The sequence below is a fragment of the Stegostoma tigrinum genome, chromosome 23, assembly GCF_030684315.1.
Source record: "Stegostoma tigrinum isolate sSteTig4 chromosome 23, sSteTig4.hap1, whole genome shotgun sequence".
Lineage (NCBI taxonomy): Eukaryota > Metazoa > Chordata > Chondrichthyes > Orectolobiformes > Stegostomatidae > Stegostoma > Stegostoma tigrinum.
Genome location: NC_081376.1, coordinates 29888378 through 29909730, shown reverse-complemented (window position 1 = coordinate 29909730; position 21353 = coordinate 29888378). Strand labels below are relative to the sequence as shown.

The window sequence follows — 21353 nt, the reverse complement described above, 5'->3', positions numbered from 1 at the left end:
TTTTCTTTTCCTACACTTAAAGCTGATGCCTTGTCTGACTTTGTGTGTCTGTCTGTTTGTGAAGGGGGAATCTTATAAAGGGATAGAGTTTAGGTTGCAGAGTTATAAGTTAGTAATTAATATTTCCCAATTACCATTGATTTAAAACAATATGTTGGTTAATAAACAGTTTACTTTCTTGTTAAGTACAGAAACCTCCTGAGTATTTCAATTGAACTGAGTTCAATTGTCACATAAATTTGGGGACTTTGTATAGCTTGCTTAATTCTTTTCATATTTTTGATGACTCCAGGAACAGTGAGGCTTGATTTGCAGTGTACTACCCCAGCAGTGCCTCCTACTAATACTATTATGAACAGATGCATCTGTGACAAGTAGATTAATGAGGACACTACCATTTGCAGGCCTAGAGGGCGGCACTGTGGCTCAGTGGTTAGCACTGCAGCCTCACAGCGGCAGGGACCCAGGTTCAATTCCAGCCTCGGGTAACTGTCCATGCGGAGTTTGCACATTCTCCCTGTGTCTGCATGGGTTTCCTCTGGGTGCTCTGGTTTCCTCCCACAGTCCAAAGATGTGTGGGCTAGGTGGATTGGCCATGCTAAATTTCCTGTACTGTTCAGGGGTGTGTGGGTTATAGGGGGATGGGTCTGGGTGGGATGCTTCAAGGGGCAGTGTGGACTTGTTGGGCCGAAGGGCCTGTTTCCACACTGTAGGGAATCTAATCTAGTCTAGCAACTATATCCTTCAGAGTTTGACCAGCTGGGTCTGTGATGGTAATGCTAAGCCATTCTTAGTGTTGGATATTGAACAGCACATCTCAGGTAAATCCTGCACCCTTGCCACTCTCAGTGGTTTTGCCAAGTGATGTTAAACATAGAGACATATTGATTTATCAGTTGAGAGAGGGTGGAAGGTGGCCATAAATGGGAGGCTTACTTTCCACAACTGACTTGACCCAAGAGACTTCAAAGGGCCTGGAATCTATTGAGGTCTCACATGACCACTTCTTTCGATTGTGCACCAATGCGACACCACCTCTGCTGAATCTGTCCTGCTGGTGAAGCCTGACCCCGCATCTTTTATCATTAGGCGTAGTACCTGTTTTACTGTAAGATTTCACCACCAATCCTCTTTCTGTAGCTGGAATATCTTCTTTGCATGAGAAATGTACAATATTCTCTCAATTAATTCTAATGAATAGGAAAATTACAGGCTTGTGAGCACAAACCAGGAAACTTTGGCTTACATCTTCATTAGGAACTTGTTAAGAAATATTGTAATATCTGAAACCTGTAAATTTTCATTCTAATTTTTAGCTTCTTTATTTATGGTACTTCTCAACAATTACATTAACAAAACAGGTTATTGAGATTCCATTGTTACCATTACAAGATTAGTACAGCACAAATCTAGTTAGCTAACTAAACTCAATTAATTGAAAATTTCCTACTGTGGATGCCAGGACCTTGTATTCTTGGTATTCCCATTTGAAGTTGGGTCTTGAGCCTTGCATTCCCAGCATTCCCATGTACAGTTGAATGTTGGTGAATATTAAATGGTATCGTGACTGCTGCTGTGTAAAGTCACAGTTGGTAATTTGAATGTTTCTGTAAATAAATAAAAATAAATTCAAAAAAATTCTTTTAATCTTACTTGTGTATTCATTCCTGGTGCCAATACATTTCTTTTTTGAAAAATTGCCAGAGTTTCCAAACCAAAACAAAATTACCTGGGAGTATGAGCAAAGTATATTTGAATATAGGAGAAAAAGTAGTTAATGAATGCCAAGCACGACAACCAAAATGGACAGGCTAAAATGTCATAGATATGTATAATCATTATAACATGAAGGAGGCCAGTTGATCCATCCTGTCCATGCTGGCTCTCTGTACATGAATCCAATTGGTCCATTCTCCTGCAATGTCTCTGTAGCTCTGCAAATTCATTTCCCTCAAGTTAGGGTTAGGGTTAACCTTAACCCAAGTTCTTGTTGCCGCCATTCACTATCGCCACTTCTGTCATCCTCTCGGATAGCAAGTTCCAGGACATTACACTATGTGAATAACATCTTCACAACTTTCTTTCCTATCTATCTTGTTTTATCAGCAAATTTGGCGGCCATATATTCTGTTCCTTCAACTGAGACATTTATATAAATTGTACGCAGTTAGAGACTCAGTGCTGATATCTCTGGCACACATCTTTCTAACCTGCAGTACTTTGTAAGATGATTTCTTGAAACTCATATAGGCAACATAAGTTCCAACTCCTTCATCTTCCTGCTGTAAATTCAACAAAACAGCTATAAGATTAATCAAGCACAATTAGCATGTTATAGTCCTGTGCTGGCTATCCCTAAACTGTCAAAGAACATTCTGAATGTTTTTTGTCCAACTTTTTCAATCACAGATGCTGAGCTGTTGTTACTGAGAGTATCCTTAAATCTTTTCTTGAATAAGGAAACCACATTTGCTATTCTACAATCCTAGGGTGATTGGAAGCTTATGACAAGATTTTCAACAATATCCACCATTACTCCCTTTAGTAGACAAGAATGCAAACCATCTAGGCCAGGTCTTAGACAATGGAAGTAATAGCAGCCTTTCCTGAACATGTTGACTATGAGTTTTCATCCCATCCATTGTCCCAACCATTATTTTGTCAGTATCCTCTTCCTTAGCAGCCATTGAGTAAAAGTCGTCATTAAATTTTTGATGCTTGCGCTGTTCCCATAGTGTATAGCACCCTTTTACTCCCTAGTACTATTTACATGTACAAAGAAAACATTTGGAATTTCTTTTATGTTTACTGCTGTTTTATTCTTTATTATTTTTGCCATTTTTTAAAACGTCCTCTTTCAACATAGTTCGACATATTTGACCTGGTCATCACTTGGAGAATTTACTTGGTATGGATCATACATCACATTTTTTTTTGTTACAGATATCTCCCTCTTTATCCATGGAGCCCTCACTTAGGTTCCCCGCCTTTCATCCTTGTTGGAATCTACCTAGCTTATACCTGAAGCACTTCTTCCTGAAAGATCACCAATATTTTGTTAGTTCTTCCTTCTAGTTTTTGGTTCCATTTTACCATAGTTAGATTCCTTGTCAATCCAGAGATGGGATCCTCATAGGTGACTATTAGGGGACAGGAGAATTTATAAAGATGTTAGTTTCATGGATTTCCAGAAATTTTTGTACTGGCTAGGAGAATGGCTGAGCAACAACAGACTGTGTAGGGATAATTGGCAACTATTTTAATTGACAGGATGTGACCAGTGACATAATACAGGGATCTGTGTTAGGGCTTCAACTGTTCTTGATCCTTATTACCAACTTAGATGCTGGGATAGAAAGCCACTTATATAAAAATAAAACACCTATAAAGACAATGAATGGCTGATGAGGCTGATGGCATGGTAAGCATTGTCAATGAAAATATAAAATTACAAAATGATATTAACAGATTGTTTGAATGGATTTCAGTGCAGGCAAATATCATATTGAGTCTTTTTGTCTTAAAAAGAATTGAAGGGTGCACTTTCTCTCAAGAGTGAGGAACTGACGGAAGGCGAGAGTAAAATATGAGAATAAGGTGTTAGATGAAGAGGAAGGGTTGGGAAAGTGTTTAAGAAGCAACAAAAGACTACAAAGTAGTGAAAGGAGAAGAGAAAGTATAGGAGGCCATTCAGCCAACTGGGTCCATGTGACTCTCTTCAAGTGCAGCTCACCTTGTTCCACTACACCACCATTTCTCCATTCCCAGAATTTTCTTTTCCACGTGCTTATCCAATTTTCTTTTGAAAGCTATGATTGAATCTATCTCTGTCACACTTTCAGGCAGTGCATTCCAGGCACAACCTGCTCATTATATAAACAAATACTTGCCATTGATGATTATCATCTCCTTAGATTGGTATCCTCTGGTTCTTGACCATTTAACTGATAGCAGCATTTTTCCCCTTGTTTACTTTGTCCATGTCTGTCAGAATTTTGAAAACCAGTCAAACTTCCTCTCCACTTTGGCTGGCTTCTGAAGTCTATCCATGTAACTGAAATCTTTCATCATTACAACCTTTCTTGCAAATTTTTTTGAATGTATTTTAATCCCATCATGGTTTTCCTATGCTGTATAATATTAACAAGTGTTCCAACGTACATTAGCAAAAATTTTGTTGTCTAAATTAGTGATAGTATCTCAGCATGGCGAGAGGTTACAATGGGTGCCTGAAATCAGCATTGAGCTATTGATCTTTAAATCTATAGAAATAGTCTGGAGCTGCCATAGGAACTGAACTCACTAAGCCTTCAGTAGAAACAAAATCACAAAGAATGCAGAAATGGGGAAAGATGGGTATTTCACATATGTGAAAGAGCAAATGATGGATCTGGAATGGTTTGGAGGCTATGCTTAGGCTTAGGAAGGAGGCATATTCCCTGCTGATAGGCTATTCACGTAAGTACCTTCCCATGTACATTGGGAAAGCCAGCACCCCCTTAGAAATGGATTGCCCTTACTCTCTGTTTTCAAGGTGAATGATCCTACGGTGTTTATTTGAAGACAGGTGTAGCAAGGCCCATACAACTGCTAAACTGTTGATTGTGCAGACCATTGGGCATTCTATGGTGCGTGATGGATTGCAATAGTGTTCACAATTTTGTAGCTGAAGAAGGTTGGTGCTCTGATCTGGCCAAAGCGTGAATTACACAGACCAGAACTTGAGAGTGACACCAACAAGAGAAATAGTCAATGATTACAAGGAGGACTAACATTTTCCTTGTCTTTAGTCCATCAAATCAGCATAGTCTTGCTCCATTTCTCTCACTTGTCAATAAAGATACACACTTAAAGCTCGATCTTCAGTTTGCAGTAGCTTCATTGATAGATTAGCCATTTTGATTAATTCACAAACTCCATAATCATCATTGCATCATTAAAGTGCAGCAGTTCAGATATTCCCACTGTATGATAACACATCAGCACCATCCTAATGTGGCATTTTCAATAATCAGCACCTACATTAAAATGTGGTAGCCCCAAATCAAAATTCCCATTTCAGTATGATTGTAAGCTCCATGAATAAGTCAGTTTAACTGCAATAATTTGGTAATGGCTAGGTTCCTTATATGTTCCTTGATATTCAGACATAGCTTTCTGACTTCTGGTCCAATGGTTCTTCCATGTGCCTTTTGAGGAGCAGGATGCAGCAGAGGTCATTTTAACTTCCAAAATCTGGTGGTTTGGGTTTGGCAGGTATTAAAATATCTAAATACCAAATCTGAAGGCAATGCACCCATTTCCAAGTATTTTTTTTGAGGTGGACCTTGGATCAGACAGCCTCTATGCTCACAGAAGGTGCGTTGTTCATTTAAATACTTTAATAAAGTTGTGTGCTTTCAATTTCATCTGTCTTCCAGGTTAAATTTTGGCTGACCAGGTTTTCTGGGCCTCAGAGAGCCCAGAAGCTTAAGGGAGATGAGGGCTGCTATGTGGAAGAGGTAACAGTTATGGACCAGAGGGAGCAACAGTGCTTCCTCACAGCCCCAAAGCTAACCTGCTTCACTTTCTTCCCATAATTGGTCATTCCTCCTCCCACATTAGGCCCTTCTGCAACAAGCACCAGTCCCAACACCTGTGATCTCCAGTTCTGCCCCTACTGCAATCTCGTGTTTAGTAACTAACACTCCGGGGTCTTGGGGTGGGTAAAGGACGTGAAACTCCATGGATCTCTGGGCCCCGTCATGATATGGGTCACTTTCAGCACAGACAACCCATTTTCATGTACTTATGGTCCTAATTATCAGTTTTTCTCCTTCCATGACCTCCCATCATCCACCTCCTTATCTGCCCAACTGTGTTTCTCTCTCAGAGATAATGGGAACTGTAGATGCTGGAGAATCCAAGATAATAAAGTGTGAAGCTGGATGAACACAGCAGGCCAAGCAGCATCTCAGGAGCACAAAAGCTAAATGCTTTTGTGCTCCTGAGATGCTGCTTGACCTGCTGTGTTCACCCAGCTTTACACTTTATTATCTTTCTCTCTCTCTCTGGGCTCCATCTCCAAATATCCACTTACTCCTTTCCCTCCCCACCCCCCTCTCAGATATATAACATGTTTTTTATAGCAACTATCAGTTCTGAAGAAGGATCAATAGGCTTGAAATGTTGATTCTGCTTTCTCTCCACAGATCCTACTCAACCCGCTGAGATTTTCCAGCAATTTCTGCTTTTGTTTCACACTGGCGGGAGCTGGTGAGAAGAAACACAGGAGGTTTCTGGGAAAGGTTGGCTCAGTCACCATGACTGAAAAAAGGAACGTGGACATAGGCTTGGCTACTCAGGAAACAGGTATGCAGACTCAGTGAGTCATATCTAGAGAGGGATGAAGTACCTACATTTTGTTGTGAGAGGCCTGAGTTTGGTGACTAGTGGGTGAGATCCTGGATTGCTGTCTGTAGTTGATAAAGCTCAAAATGGCAGGAGAACTTGGCCCCATGGAATACTCCTTGTGCAATATGTGGGGAAACAGGGTCACTTCCAGTGTCCATCTTGACTATATACACAGCTGTAGCTTCTGATTTGCCACATGGAACATCTGGAGCTGTGGGTGGGCTCACTATGGTGCATTCCTGAGGCTGAGAATGTTGTAGACAGCATGTTTAGTGAACTGGTTATACCACTAGTGAGGACAACAGAGAAGAGTTGGGTGACCACCAGGAAGATGAGTAAACGTGGGCAGATAGTGCAGAAGTCCCCTGTGACCATTCTCCTATTTATTAGGTACACTGTTTTGGACTCTATTATGGAGATGTCCTCTCGGGGGAAAATGACAGCAGCAGCCGGATCAGTGGCAACACAATTGTCTCTGTTGTACAGCACAGCAGAGAGGGTTGAAGAGCAGGCAGGCAGTATTGTTAGGGGACTCTATAATCTGGGGAACAGATACGTGTTTCTATGGCCAGAGGCAAGTCACCAGAATGGGGTGTTGCCTTCCTGGTGCCAGGATCAAGGATGTCTCTGAGTGAGTGTGAGATATTCTGAAAGGGGAGGATGAGCAATCAGAAGTTGCTGCCCATATTAGTGCTAATGACACAGACAGAAAGAGAAAGGAGGTCCTGTAAAGGGACATCAAGGAATTAGGTAAGAACTTAAAAAGCAGGGCCTCTAGAGTTGTAATCTTGTGCCAGTGAGATTAGAAATTGGAAGATAGTACAGTTAAATTCATGGTGCAGGAGGGAGGACTTCAGATGTGTGAATCATTAGGATGTCATCTGGGGTACTTGGGACTGGTAGATGAATGATGGGTTGTACCTAAACAAAAAGGACACCAATTTCCTGGCAGGGAGGTTTGCTAGTGTCACACAAGGTGATTTAAACTAGTGTGATATTGGATGGGGGAGAGCCAGGTCAGCCAGCAAAATGACTGAGAAGGAGTCAGAGGTTAAGGTTAGTAAGATTAAGAGGAAGAACATACAGGGAAAGGTTACTGAACATGGCAGGACTGGTGGTCTCAGTTGTATTTGTTTCAAAGCGAGGAGAATGACTGGTAAGACAGATGAACGTAAAAGTGTGGATTAATACATGTAACTGTGTTGTTGTAGCTTTTACAGAGACTTGGTTGAGAGAGGAAGAAAACTGGCATTTAGATGTTTCAGGTAAGGTAGAAACGGATGTAAAAGAGGTGGGGGAGTTGTGCTACTGATTAGTGCTGAGAGAGGACACCTTGGAAGCTCATCCAGTGAGGCCACATGGATAGGGCTCAGGAACAGGGAGGATGAAATCACTTTGATGAGATTGTATTACAGGTCTCCCAACAGCTAGTGAGTGATAGGGGAACAGATACATGGACAGATTATGGGAAAATGTAATAACAAAAGGGCTGTTTACATGAATGATTTTAATTTCCCCCATATTGACTGGGACTTAGTGCCGCTGATTTAGTTTGGTGGGGGGTGCGATTTGTTAGGCATGTACAGGATTGTTATTTTTGGAACAATATGTAAATTGTCCAAATAGGGAAGGGTCCATACTAGTCATTGTATTTAGAAATGAATAAGGCCAAATGATCAAAGTTTCAGGGAGAACTTTTTGGGAACAATAACCTTAATTCTGTAAGTTTTAAGTTACTTACAGTTAGTATAGAGTAGTACTTGGGTGAAAGTATATATATTTGGAAGAAGGCTAACTAGCAGAATATTAGGGAATGAGATTGGGGTTGGCTGTTTGATGGTAAATCCATGTCTGGCAATTGGGAATCATTTAAAGCCCAGTTGATTCAACCAGCCTGCTCCTGCAGAAATTAAGGATAAGGATGGTGAGGTTCGGAACCTTGGATGACAAGTTAAATTGACACTTTAGTCAAAAGATAAATGAGGCATATGTAAGGTTTAGGCAACTGAAGGCAGGCAGAGCTCTTGAAGAATATGAAGACGCAAGGAAAAAATCTCGAACGAGGTATTAGGACAAAACTCTTGGGAATAAGATTTACTCACATTTGGAAAAATATGGGCTCATTAGCAATAGGCAGCATGGCTTTGTATGGGGATGCTGAGTCTCACAAACTTGATTGAGTTTTCTGAGGAAGTAAAAAAGATGGTTGATGAGGACAGTGCAGTGGATGTTGTCTACGTGGACTTTAGTAAGGCCTTTGTCAAGGGCCCTCATAGCAGGTTGATAGAAAAGGTGAAGTCACGTGGGATCTGTGGTGAGTTGGTAAAATGTATACAGAACTAGCTTAATCAGAGAAGACAGACGGTAGTGGTGGAGGGGTGTTTTGCTGACTGGAGATCTGTGACCACTGGTGTTGCTCAGAGATCAGTGTTGGGGCCTCTGTTGTTTGTAATGAATATACAAATGATTTGGAGGAGAATGTAGGTGGGCCTGATTATTAAGTCTGTACACAACAAAAAGATTGGGGGAGCTGCAAATAGTGAGGAGCTCTGCCAGAGGATAAAGCAGGATGTAGACAGGCTAGAAACTTTGGCAGGGGAAAAGCAGAAGGAGTTTAATCTGGAAAAAATGCAAGATGATGGATTTTGGGAGATCTAATGCAAAAGGGAAGTATACAATCAATGGCAGAACCTTAAATAGCATCAACATACAGGGGGATGAAGGTTTGCAGTTTCACAGTTTGTAGAAAGTGGCAACGCAAATGGATAATGTGTTCAAGTAGGCTTATAGCATGCTTGCCTTCATCAGTTGGAGCATGAGTCCAAAAATTGTTGCAACTCTATAGAACTTTAGTTAGGCCACATTTGGAATATTGCGTATAGTTCTGGGTGCCACACTATCAGAAGGATGCGGAGGCTTTGAGAGGGTACAGAAACAGTAAACCAGGATGTTGCCAGGTTTGGATGGTATTAGCTATGAGGTGAAATTGGGCAAATTTGGTTTGTTTTCACTTTGAACATTGAAGGATGAGGAACAACTGGATAGAAGTTTCTAAAATTATGAGAGACAGGGATAGAATGGACAATTGGAATCTTTTCCTAGGGTAGGTACGTCAATTACTGTACTTGGGGACATGGGTTTAAAGTAAAAAGGGAGAGATGTAAACGAGATGTGGGAAGGAAGCTTTTTACACAGAGTGTGGTAGGTACTTGGAATGTGCCACCAGAGCAGGTAGTGGAGGCAATAGCGATGTTTAAGAGGTATCTTGACAGATATACACACAGGCAGGGAACAGAGGAATACAGACCACATAGAGGCAAAAGAACTTGAATTTAGCAAGGCATCATCTGTCAGTAAAGTGCATTTGAAGGGCCACCGGACCTAAAAGGTTAACTCTGTTTTTTCCCCTTCACTGATGCTGCCAAACCTGCTGAGTTTTTCCAGCAGGTTTTTCTGAGGTTACACTGTGCTTTGTTCCTATACCCCGTTTAAAATTGTATTATTCTACTTCCAACACCCTAAGCTTTGGAATTCCCAACTTAAGAATCTCCTTCTTTGGAGACATGTTTAATATAATTACTTGCCTCAACATCAAAATTTGCTTCAAACATTCTTGTGGGATTTTGTTACATTAAAGATGTGATATAAATTCAAGTTGTTGTTATTTGGTTGGCATGTTGTTTCTCTTCCTTTTTCTTATTAAACTTTGTCAGATCACATTTTTCAATTTATCTTCTGTATCTCTGCCCATTTGACTCAACTCTGCGGAAGTGTGCTGCGAATATTCTCATTTGTACATTTCTAAGTTTTGTGTCATCTGCAAGCTTGTCATTATAATCTGTTTATTGAGGTTTCCAGATGTTGCTGAGAAGGACTTAGCAAGGTGTGCCAAGGTTAATGCCTGAGGCTCATATGGCTTTGTTCTTCTTAGACTTTCCTGTAGCAGTTTGATAGAATTGAATGTCACGTCGCTGCCGTGTTGAGGACGGCTAAAACTTAAACACATTGAGTGTGGCTAAAGTCACATGTTGGGCAGACTGGATAAGATTGATTTCCTTATTGTACATTCCTTCCTGCACACTGGCTAAACAAATGGATTTTGATGTCAATAAGCATTTTCATAAAGGTAATGGCTGCAGTTCTTGAGAATGCTGACTTTTATCAAGGAACAATTCCTGAAGGTAATGACTCTCGCTGGAGTACAATTCCTAATGAGCTGCCTCTCCCCAGGTTATGGTTCCTGAAGATACTGACTCCCATTAGCTACTTTCCCTGAAGGTGCTGACTGTCACTGGGGTATGGTTCTTGAATAAGCTCACTCTCCCCATCACATAGTTCCTGAAGGTGCTGGCTCTCATTGGGGTACAGTTCTTGAAGGAACTGACTCTTGTTGTGGGACAGTTCCTGAGGATGCTGACTCTTAGAGTGATACAGATCCCTGAAGGTGCTGACTCTTCCTGGAGTACAGTTCTGAAAGTTCTAACTCTCCCTCTTTTTAGTTCTTGAAAGTGTTGACTCTCACTAGGGCACAGTTTCTAAAAGTGCTGATACTCACTGGCGAACTGTCCTGAAAGTGTTGACTCCTCCTAAGATATAGTTCCTGAAAATGCTGAGTCTACTGGGATACAGTTCCTAAAGTGCTGACTCTCCTATGGGGGCAGATCCTGAAGGTATTAATTCTCCCTGGGGAACAGTACGAAATGATGCTGACTGTCACTGGAGGTACTGTGTGGAGAATATTCCTGGAGGTGTCAACTCTTCCTGGAGTACATTTTCTGAAGGAGCTGACACTTATTAGGGTAACTAAAAATGAAGACTGTTTCTTGGGTACAGTTCTTCAAGGTACTATTGTTGAGATACAGTACTTATAAGCACTAACTCTCACTGAGGTACAGTTCCTAAAGATGCTCTCTCTCTCTCCAGGGTGCAGTTCCTAATAGTGCTAATTGCCATTTGAGATAATAAAATGTGAGGCTGGATGAACACAGCAGGCCCAGCAGCATCTCAGGAGCACAAAAGCTGACATTTCGGGCCTAGACTCTTCATCAGAGAGACCCTTCATCATTTTGTGCTCCTGAGATGCTGCTGGGCCTGCTGTGTTCATCCAGCCTCACATTTTATTATCTTGGATTCTCCAGCATCTGCAGTTCCCATTATCACTGATAGAATTGCCATTTGAGTATCAGTTCCTGAAGGTGCTGAGTCACTTTTTGCAGTTCCTGAAGATGCTGATTCATACTTGGGTACTCATTGATTGGACAATGATTTCCCTGTAATACCTTAACCAATAGCCGCCTTTGTTGTGTGAGCTAGGCACTGAGTGTCAACAATGATCTTAAACATTCTTGTGTTTAGGTAACACAGCATTGACCAGGGTTGAATGTGCGACCATCTGGTGTGTGTGGCACAGTGCCAGCAATGTTACGCTTTGAAAATATTCACATATTCTGTTACATTAAAGAAACTTCTGCATCTGACGAGTGTCAGCTTTGAATTATTAACAAAGAAATAGTTTTATGCAACATATTTCCCTGAACCTATATTACAAGAAATTTCGCAGCCAGTCTGTAGAATGGAATGTTGTCCTCAGGGACTAGAGCCTCACAGAGTTCACAGCACCAAATGATTATATCTGGCATTGTTTTCATTCTCTAATTTGCAAACCCCTGGTGTCTGTTGCTGCTGCCTGACCTGTAATACTCCCCACATGGAGAGAATTAATTGGCTTCTAAAACTATCTGAGATACTGCTGAGAGGGCGACACTCCAGTACAACCCAATGTATCTGTACTGAAGGTGAAGCTGCTCTATTTACAGCTTTCTGGTGACCTGGCAATGACCAAAGCAATGGTGTAAACTTGCAACCAATAATGCTGCAAACTCTTGGCAAGTAAGGCAGAATCAATGAAGTAAGTATAATCAGGATAGAAGGAAATGATGGATTGATGAAGTTAACCCTATGCTTCTCACTCTCTGCAGAACCTGCCTACACACATGAATGTTTCCAGAATTGTATTGGCAGAATTTAACGCACTCCCTTGTTACCATTCTATTCCCTGGTGGTTTCCCTGTTACCCTCCCACCATGTCCAATCTGTCTGTAATGTTATGGGTGTGGACAAGGCCTAAGGCAGCCCACTTGTCTTATTGACCATTTAAAAGCTGCTTCCTGCGCTGCATAGATGAGGTCGATCGGATGATTTCAGGGGCAGGGGTTAGCTGAGAAGGGCTTCCTGCTCAGTGTTCAGATGGGAACTGGAGCCACCGTTAAGAACATCCTTTCCATATCAGACATTCTCCCACCAGCATCAGCCCATTGCAGGCACTAACTCCTGCTCCCGACCCGAACTCAACACACCATCTCATCTAGGCTCACCTCCTCACTGTACAACTGCACTTACTTTGTTCTGGACTCTTGGATTTAAGAATGTGCAAATGACTCGACGTCCCAATCTTGGCTGCTGCTGCCATTGGCACTAATGGGCCTGCAGAATTGCCAACTTATCTGCCTATCAGGCAACTCTATTACCCAAAAAGAGTTTATTTCTTGTGTTTAGTATCTTCAGTGTTTTAGTCTATTGGTAGTGTCAACTTTTGGCTTTAAATTCACTTCACATCTGGCCAGTACCACATCCCTAATCACACCCTATTGCTTACCTATATAGATGCCCCAAGACCTTACTCCTACAACTGTTATTAACGCACTGCCTAAATGGTAAAGATTGTTCCATTATTTTACCATCGGGCGCATTGCAACAACCCTAATATTTTTACGAACCTGGAGTCTGAACACCCAAACTGCGGAGTAGGGGACAGTAGCAAATGACACAGAGGCCACTATATATCCACTCACATGTACTCACACACTGGTAAACAAAGAAAGGATTTGCACTTATATAACATTTTTCATAACTCCAAAACTGGATACTGAAGTGTGTTAAAAATTTAATCATTGACCTAATGCAGCAAATGTAGAAATGGCATACAAATGTATTCTTCATAGCTACAGTCAAAATGTGTTGTCCATTCTTTAATAAACACTGGAAAAGTTTATTTGGGACCAGAGATGCACAATTCCTGACTCGGCTCAAAAAGACCACAAGCAACGAATAGCAATGGAAATCTGGCTCAAGAAAGTGTGTAAAGTAGAATGGCAGGGATGTGGGAGCCTGAGCAGGGAGATGGAGACAGGGCAAATAAGGATAGAAATAAGACAAGTAAGAAGCAAAAGTAGAAAACAGAAAAAGCAAGGGTGAGAAACAAATGGAGGCATAATGCAAAGTAAAGCCTAGATGACTAACAAGCTTAAAAAGACAAGACTAAAGGCATTGCGTCCTAAAGCATGGACCATTCACAATAAGGTAGATAAGTAGCACTGCAAATCAATATGCACTGTTTAGATACAGTTACAATTAGAAAAACATGGCTACAGGGTTAGCATGGATTGGGAATGGAAAATCCCAAGGGTATCCAATACTTCGGGACAAATCAGGACAGGAGATGGGTGGCATTGTTGGTAAATGAGAAAATCAATACAATAACGAGGAAGGATATTGGCTCAGAAAATAATTGGTAGGGGAAAAGTGGTAGATAAATTAAATATATATCTTCATTCTGTCTTCGGAAAAGATAATAAAAATAATTTCCCAGAGTTTTTAAGAGAACCAAGGGTTAAGATAAAGGGAGGAGCCTAAGAAAATCAATATTAGTAACAAAATACTTCTAGAGAAATTAATGAAGTTAAAAGGCTAACAAATCCTGAGGACCTGATCATTTATATTTTAAATTAATAAAGGAAGTGGCCATAGAAAAATAGAGTCATAGAGTCATGCAGCACCGAAATTGACTCTTTAGTCCAAACTGACCGTGTTCCCAAACTAAACTAGTACACCCCTCCCCAACTACACTTGGTCCATATCCCTCCAAACTTTTCCTATTTATGAACTTACCAAATGGCTTTTAAACATTGTAACATCTTACTGATCAAGCAGTTCCTTTGTCAGTTCATTCCACATACCAACCACTCTCTGTGTAAAATAGTTATCCCTCATTTCCTTTCTAAAGTTGCCTCCCCTCACCTTAAAAATATACCCCTCAGTTTTGAACTCCCCCACCCTATGGAAAAGACCCTTATTGTTCACCTGATCTATGCTGCTCATGATTTTATAAACCTCAATAAGATCATCCCTTAAACTGTTATGCTTCGCTGAAAAAAGTCCCAGCCTTTCCAGTCTATTTTTATATCTTGAGCCTTTCATTCCCAAGAACATCCTTGTAAACATTTTCTGAACCCTCTACAGTTTAATGATATCCTTCCAATAACAGGGTGACCAGAATTGCACACAATACTCCAGAAGAGGCCTTACCAACATCATATTACCTCAACATGATGTCTCAACTCCTACACTCAGTGGTCTGAGCAATGAAGGCAAGTGTGCTAGATGCTTTCTTAACCACTCTGTCTACCTGTGACACACATTTCAAAGAATTATGCACTTGAACTGTGTCTCTATTCTACCACATTATCCAGGGCCCTGCCATATGTCCTGTATTGTTTGTATTACAAAATGCAATACATTCCATTTATCCAAATTAAGCTCCATCTACCACTCATCAGCCCACTGACTGACTTGATCAAGACCTCTCTGTAATCTTAGACAAACATCTTCCCTGTCCACTATACCACCATATCTTCCAAAGCCTAGAGACTCTGGAGCAATTATTACAGGTTTTAAAGTGGAAAATGTAACGCAACAATTTTAAAAAGGGAGAGAATAAATAGAGAATTATTGACCAGTTAACCTAAGATCAATAGGGTCAGCATTCATAAAACTGGCACAGCTAGAGTAGGCTGAATGGCCTATTGCTATCCAACAATAACACTGTGATTCTATAAAAGATTCTAACACTTTAGCCTGGTGCTTGTGTTGGATAAACGGACCGCACAGTGCCCACTAATCTACATGAGTGCCCAAATCTTTGAACGCCTGTTGCATATTAACTCAAATCCCATGAACCCTCTGTCTTGAGCAAACTTCAACTCATGAGTGTCCAACTTGGCTAAACTCACACCTCCCCCACCCCGACCCCACCAACCAAATACTCCAATGTGTGCAAAAAAAAATCTGCTGAGAATCTCATCCTTTGCAAAAACAGGCTCTGCACTGTGCAGCACAGCATCTTACACACACGATACCCCTTTGTTAGATTTAGGATAGGTGAGTGCGCTAATGAATGGACATTGCAAACGAGCGAGTGCTGTGAGTAGTCAGTGGGTGTGAATAGAGAGTGTGTGTGCATAGTTATTGCGTATGAATATTGTGTGGCTGGAAATAGTGATTAGGTATGAACAGTAAATGAGTGTGGGTCTTGAGCAGGTATCGGCAGTGAGTGTACTTGATCACCTTGCCACCTCAGAGTAATACCCAAACTCGAATTTTCCCTGAGTATTGTGTTCACTGAAAGGGGAGCATGAGTGTAAATAAACCCATGTGGAAATGTGTGAAATATCTTAACAAATGAGCTGGTGAAATTAGAGGATAGCTTTGAGAGCGGTCCTGTTAGTTTCCTGCATCAGGATTTGTTTCAGGTTTCCCTGTTCATGTTTTGAAGTGACATATGTACTAATCAGAACAGCACATGCTCTTTATTGTTTGGAGGTCAGAGCAAGAAGCATTAATATCAAACAGGTGAGAAGCTTGCGTTAGGAAACTGGAATGTGACGGTGTTTTGCAATCACATCTAAAACACAGCAGTCACAAACCTGGATCAAAGAGGTAATAATTTTATTTTGAAAAGGTCATTTTTTACTAGCAGAAGTCTGAAACACCATGAAATTGATTCAACAAAACCCTGCTTGAAGAATGGCAAAAACAATCTGGGAAGTTTACATTCTCACAGAAGGTCACAGATGAAAGTCTAAAGAAAATTCCATTTAAGTATTCAGCTGCACAATTCACAACTTTAAGTAGCTGCAGCTAATGGTGCACTGATAGGAAAATAGGCAGCAGGACTTTGAAGAGTGACTGATTGGATAAAAGAAGTGGGATTGATGTTTAGTACGTGTATTTTAAGTAACCATTTAATAAGGTTCCTGTATGATTCTATAATTCTAAAAGGCACTTGTTTCAAAAGTTCAGCAATGTTAGATTCAGGCAGCTCACAGAATCTGTGCTAGCTTCTTCAAATAGTTATTCAACTGAATCCCTGTCATCTCCATTAGCCCCACAAATTTTCCCTTCAAATACAATGACATTTAATGTAGTAAAATGTGGCAAGGCAGCTCTCAGGAGTGTTATCAAACTAAATATGACACTAAGCCACTCAAGAAAATATTAGGTTAGATGACCAAAAGACTGATTAAAATAATCATTTGTGAGGAAAGTCTTATGGCCCAGGCAGCTGGAGAGATGGTCACCAATGATGGGTTATTAAAAATTGGAAATGTGTGACAGGCCAGAATTGGAGGGGATAAGGCATCTTGGATCATGTGAGGCTGGAGGAAATTGTAGAAGATAGGAAAGGTCAAGGTCATGAGGTCTTCTGAAAACAAAGATGACAGTTTTAAAATGGCTGCATTGGTAAACTGGAGGCTACTTCAGCCAGCAAGCATAGGTGAAGTGGGTCAAAGAGATTCAGTGCAGTATCATTCAGGCAGCAGGCATCGGTTGATCTCAGATGGTAAAATTTAGATGGGTTGGCCAGGCGTGTGTTGAAACAGTCAACTCTAGAGATGACAAAGTCATGGATGAGGGTCACAGTAGCAGATGTATTGAGACTAGGCAAAGTCTGGTGAATTTATGAAGATGAAAACAAGCTGTTTTAGTGAAACTGTGGACATGTGGTTAGAAACTCATTTCATACTCAATTTTGACAGCATGTTCAGTACTGTATGCACCTTCACAGACTCTACACTCAGGGGTATATTCATGCAGTAATTGGTATAGCTTTTTTTAAACACTTATTACACCTACAGACTCACAAACTCGTATTGATAATAGGGCATGCGAATAAATCTTAGAGTTCAAGTGTTGAAGGACTGAGAAGTAATCATCTTGTCAACGACACAGTTTCATTGCAATAGGAATTTGGATAGAGTTCAAGAAAGTGGGAAGAAATTAAGATTCTTATGAGCCATTTAATTATTGAGCAGATGTTGTCTGAACAATCTTGTACAGATTTTAACTGTTGCAGGTTTTTGATAAGTTGTTAACATTGTGACAGTATTGCCTTAGAGTTAACATGACAGAAAGCAGAGAGGAGAAGTGGGTAGATTAGGTGTATGCTGGATCATCTGGCAGTGTTTAGTTCTCTAGCCCTGAACTACATTCTTTAAAAACCACATAGAATACCTGTGGCCTTAATTTATTAATGAACAGTGATTTTTCTGCTTCCCTTCAACATGCCAATGTTTTTTATAAGGAACTGCCCTTTTTTCAGGAAACCCTTTAGGGCCCACACCTTCAAATACTGGTCAGAATCCACTTTATACAATAACAAAACCACACATATTGCTTCAGCTTGTGTGCAGTGGCACCAATTCAACACTACATGAGCAGAATGTATCAATTGCAAGTGTGTCCAGTGTGTTGTTCTCAATGTACAAATTTCAGGCCTTAGTTATTGTAGTAAAAAGGCATTTATTTTTGGGGGATGTTATGGTCTGCACATAAGTGGAGATCTCTGGAACTAGCCTGACCTTCATTTGGAGCAGCACAAACACTTCTGCTGAATTGCAAATGATCACTTGTTTGGTTCAACCCTTTCCTGGCGGAAACGTAGAAAATTTTCAGCACAAGTGGAGGTCATTCATCCCATTGTGTCTGTAAATGCCAGAAGTGGACATTGCCCAGTCCATTCTCACTTTCCAGCTCTTGGGTTTTTTTTTCCTGTAGGCTATGGCACTTCAGTACTTTTCCAAATATTTTTTAAAATGTGATGAGGATTCCTGTTTCAACCACACTTTAAGGGAGTGAGCTCCAGGTCCAAGCCACCATCTAGGTGAAAATAAAGTTTCCTCAACTCTCTGTTTAGTTTTCTGCCAATTACTTTAAATCTTTACCTCAGATTATTGACCTTTTGGTTAAGGGAAATAAGTCCTTCCTACTCACGCGATCGGGGCTTCTTATAATTTTATATGCACATCATCTGGTTTCCCTCAGCCTCCCCATTTCAAAGAAAACAAACACAATCTATCTGATCTTTCACCATAACTAAAATTCTCCATTCCTGGCAACAACTCTGTAACTCTCTCTGTACTTTCTGTCGTCTGGTCACATCTCTCCTGTAATATGACCAGAACTGTATGGAATACTCTAGCTTTGGTCCACCTTGTGTTTTCTTACGGTTTTAATATAACCACCCTAACCATATACTCTATTCCTCAGCCAATAAAGGAAAGTGTCCTATTTTAACTACTTAATCTCCTTGTCCAATTACTTTCGGGTATCTGGGGACATATGTTCCAAAGTCCTGCAGTTATTCTACGCTTTTCAGTATCCTACACTATATTCAATATTCCCCAAAATCAAATACCTCACATTGCTCCAAACTCCACTGATCATTTCCCAGTCACCTGACCGGTCCATTGATAGTCTCCTGCAGTCCATATCTTTCTCCCTGGTGAATAACCAATCAGTTTTGTATCAGATGCAAACTTTTTAATCATTGCCCTACACTTGCCTCAGTAATTGATACATGCCACAAAATACAAGGGCCTAGTACGGAAACCTGAAGAAGTGCAATGGAAACAGCCTTCCAGTATGAAAGCTATAGCCTTCTGTTTCATGCTTCTGAGTCAACTTTGAATTCAACTTCTCTCTTACAGTCAGCGAGCATGGAAACAGATCCTTTGGTCCAACCCATCCATGCCGATCTTAAACTGATCGAGTCCCATTTGCCAGCATTTGGTCTATATTGTTCCAATCCCTTCTTATTCATGTACCCATATAGATGTATTTCAAATGTTGTAATTGTACCTGCTTCCACCATTTCCTCTGGCAGCTTGTTCCATACACGCACCATGCTCTGTGTGATAAAGTTGCCCTTCAGACCCCATTTAAATCTTGCCCCTCTTACCTTAAACCTATGCCCTCTAGTTCTGGACTCCCCTGCCCTGGGAAAAAGGCTTCGGCTATTCACCCTATCCATGACCCTCATGAATTTATAAACCTCCATAAGGTCATCTCTCAGTGTCTGAAGCTCCAGGGAGAATAGCCCTAGCCTATTCAGCCCCTCCCTTCGGCTCAAATCCTTCAATCGCAGCAACATCTTTGCAAATCTTTTCATCTTTTCAAGTTTAACATCATCTTTCCTTTAGTCCTAATTAATGTCCTGTACAGCCACAACATGACATCCCAAACCCCTAGACTCAATGTGCCGACAAACGAAGACAACTTTGCCAAATGCCTTCTACAGCAGACATTTCATTGCCCTGCTGGGTAACAAAATCAGTGAAGCCTCCGATGAAGCGCTGTTGTGTTTTCTCGCCGGTTATTTAAACTCTGGAGTCCGTTGAGCGGGATTACCTCACTTCCAGTTTTCCTTCACAGTGGAGTGTATGTGAGGTTGACTTCTATGTGTTTGCTGATGGCTTTCTTCGTGGAGTAACAGGCTTCTAGGAATTCCCGTGCTTGTCTCTGCTTTGCTTGTCCCAGGATCTTAGTGTTGTCCCAGTCAAATTGGTAGTTTTACTTATCCATGTGGATAGAGATGAGTGAGTATTGGTCGTTTTTTTGTACTCAATTGATGATCACATCCAAATCATCAACATATAGTATGAACAATGAAGTCCAAGTAGTGACTCTTGTGGTATCCCACTATTCAAAGCCTGCTCATGCGAGACTGACTTACTTTCTTCATAATCTCTATTTCCTGCCTGTTAGCCAATCTTTAATCCATGCCATTAAATTGACCCCTCTATCCAATGTGCTTTAATTTTATTAAACAGCTTTCCTTGTGGAATTTAATCAAAAGTCTTCTGAAAATTCAAGTAAACCGTATTTATTTATTAATCTTTATTAATATATCTTTATTAATTCTGTTTGCAAAATCCCCAAGCAACTCCAACAGGTTCATCAAACACAATTTCCCATTCACAAATCCATGCTCTCCATGCCTAGTAATGTTCAGGCTCCTGAGTAAATCTGCTCCAGGCCAGCTGCATTCTTCTCTCTCTCTCCTTTATCATCTATTTCCTTCTCTTTCTTCTTTTCTTTATCTTCTGATGTCATGGAGAAGCTGGAGCAGTGTGGGCAGGGTCTCGGCTGCATCTGTGGCAGTGCCCGGAGCATGGACTTGGGGATTTGGTGGGTTGCCATCTGTGTTGGAGGCGGCACCTGGAGTTGGACGCTTGTCAGTGGGTCCCAGAGGCAGAGCCTGATGTGTGAACTCTTGTGGGATTGTCACTGGAAACTCCTTGGGGGCCCTGAATACCTTGCAGGAACCTTGCAGAAGCTCCAGCACTGTGCTTGAAGACCCCTTGTACAAAAGATAAACTCTACATAATTTCTTTTCATTCATTCTGTAGCTCAAAATGACATCGCATTGTGGCAACAAAATACTTTTCACTATATCTTCCTAGAAATGCGTGACAATGAATAATTAACTCAAAACTAATTTTCTGACTAATACCATACCAACACTATGAATGTTTGGCAGCTTTTGAATGACTGCTATCAAAATTAATTGCCACTTTCTGTTTCTTAGCTCCATACAAACAGATTCAACATTTTGTCTTTCCAGCCTGACATTCTCTCTTAATAATGTATAGATTCCATCCTTTACTATGGCCACACAACTTCCTCCTTTCTCACTTTGCCTAATATCCCTAAATGTCAAACAGTCTTGAATATTCTGTTACCAATACTGGCAATCCTGCAGTCATGTTGCTGTAGTGGCAGTTAGATCATACCCACTTACCTCTCTCTGTACCTTTAAATCATCTAATTTGCCGTGAACGTTG

General features: G+C 40.8%; 1 long non-coding RNA gene across 1 annotated transcript in view; it reads right to left on the bottom strand.

Annotated features, from left to right (window-relative positions):
* LOC125462226 (uncharacterized) overlaps window positions 1-21353 on the bottom strand; it is a 174625-nt gene that overhangs the window by 113745 nt on the left and 39527 nt on the right. Inside the window, exon 2 of the long non-coding RNA XR_007249626.1 lies at window positions 1451-1607. This is a non-coding gene — a long non-coding RNA (uncharacterized LOC125462226). The remainder of the gene's footprint in view (window positions 1-1450; window positions 1608-21353) is intronic.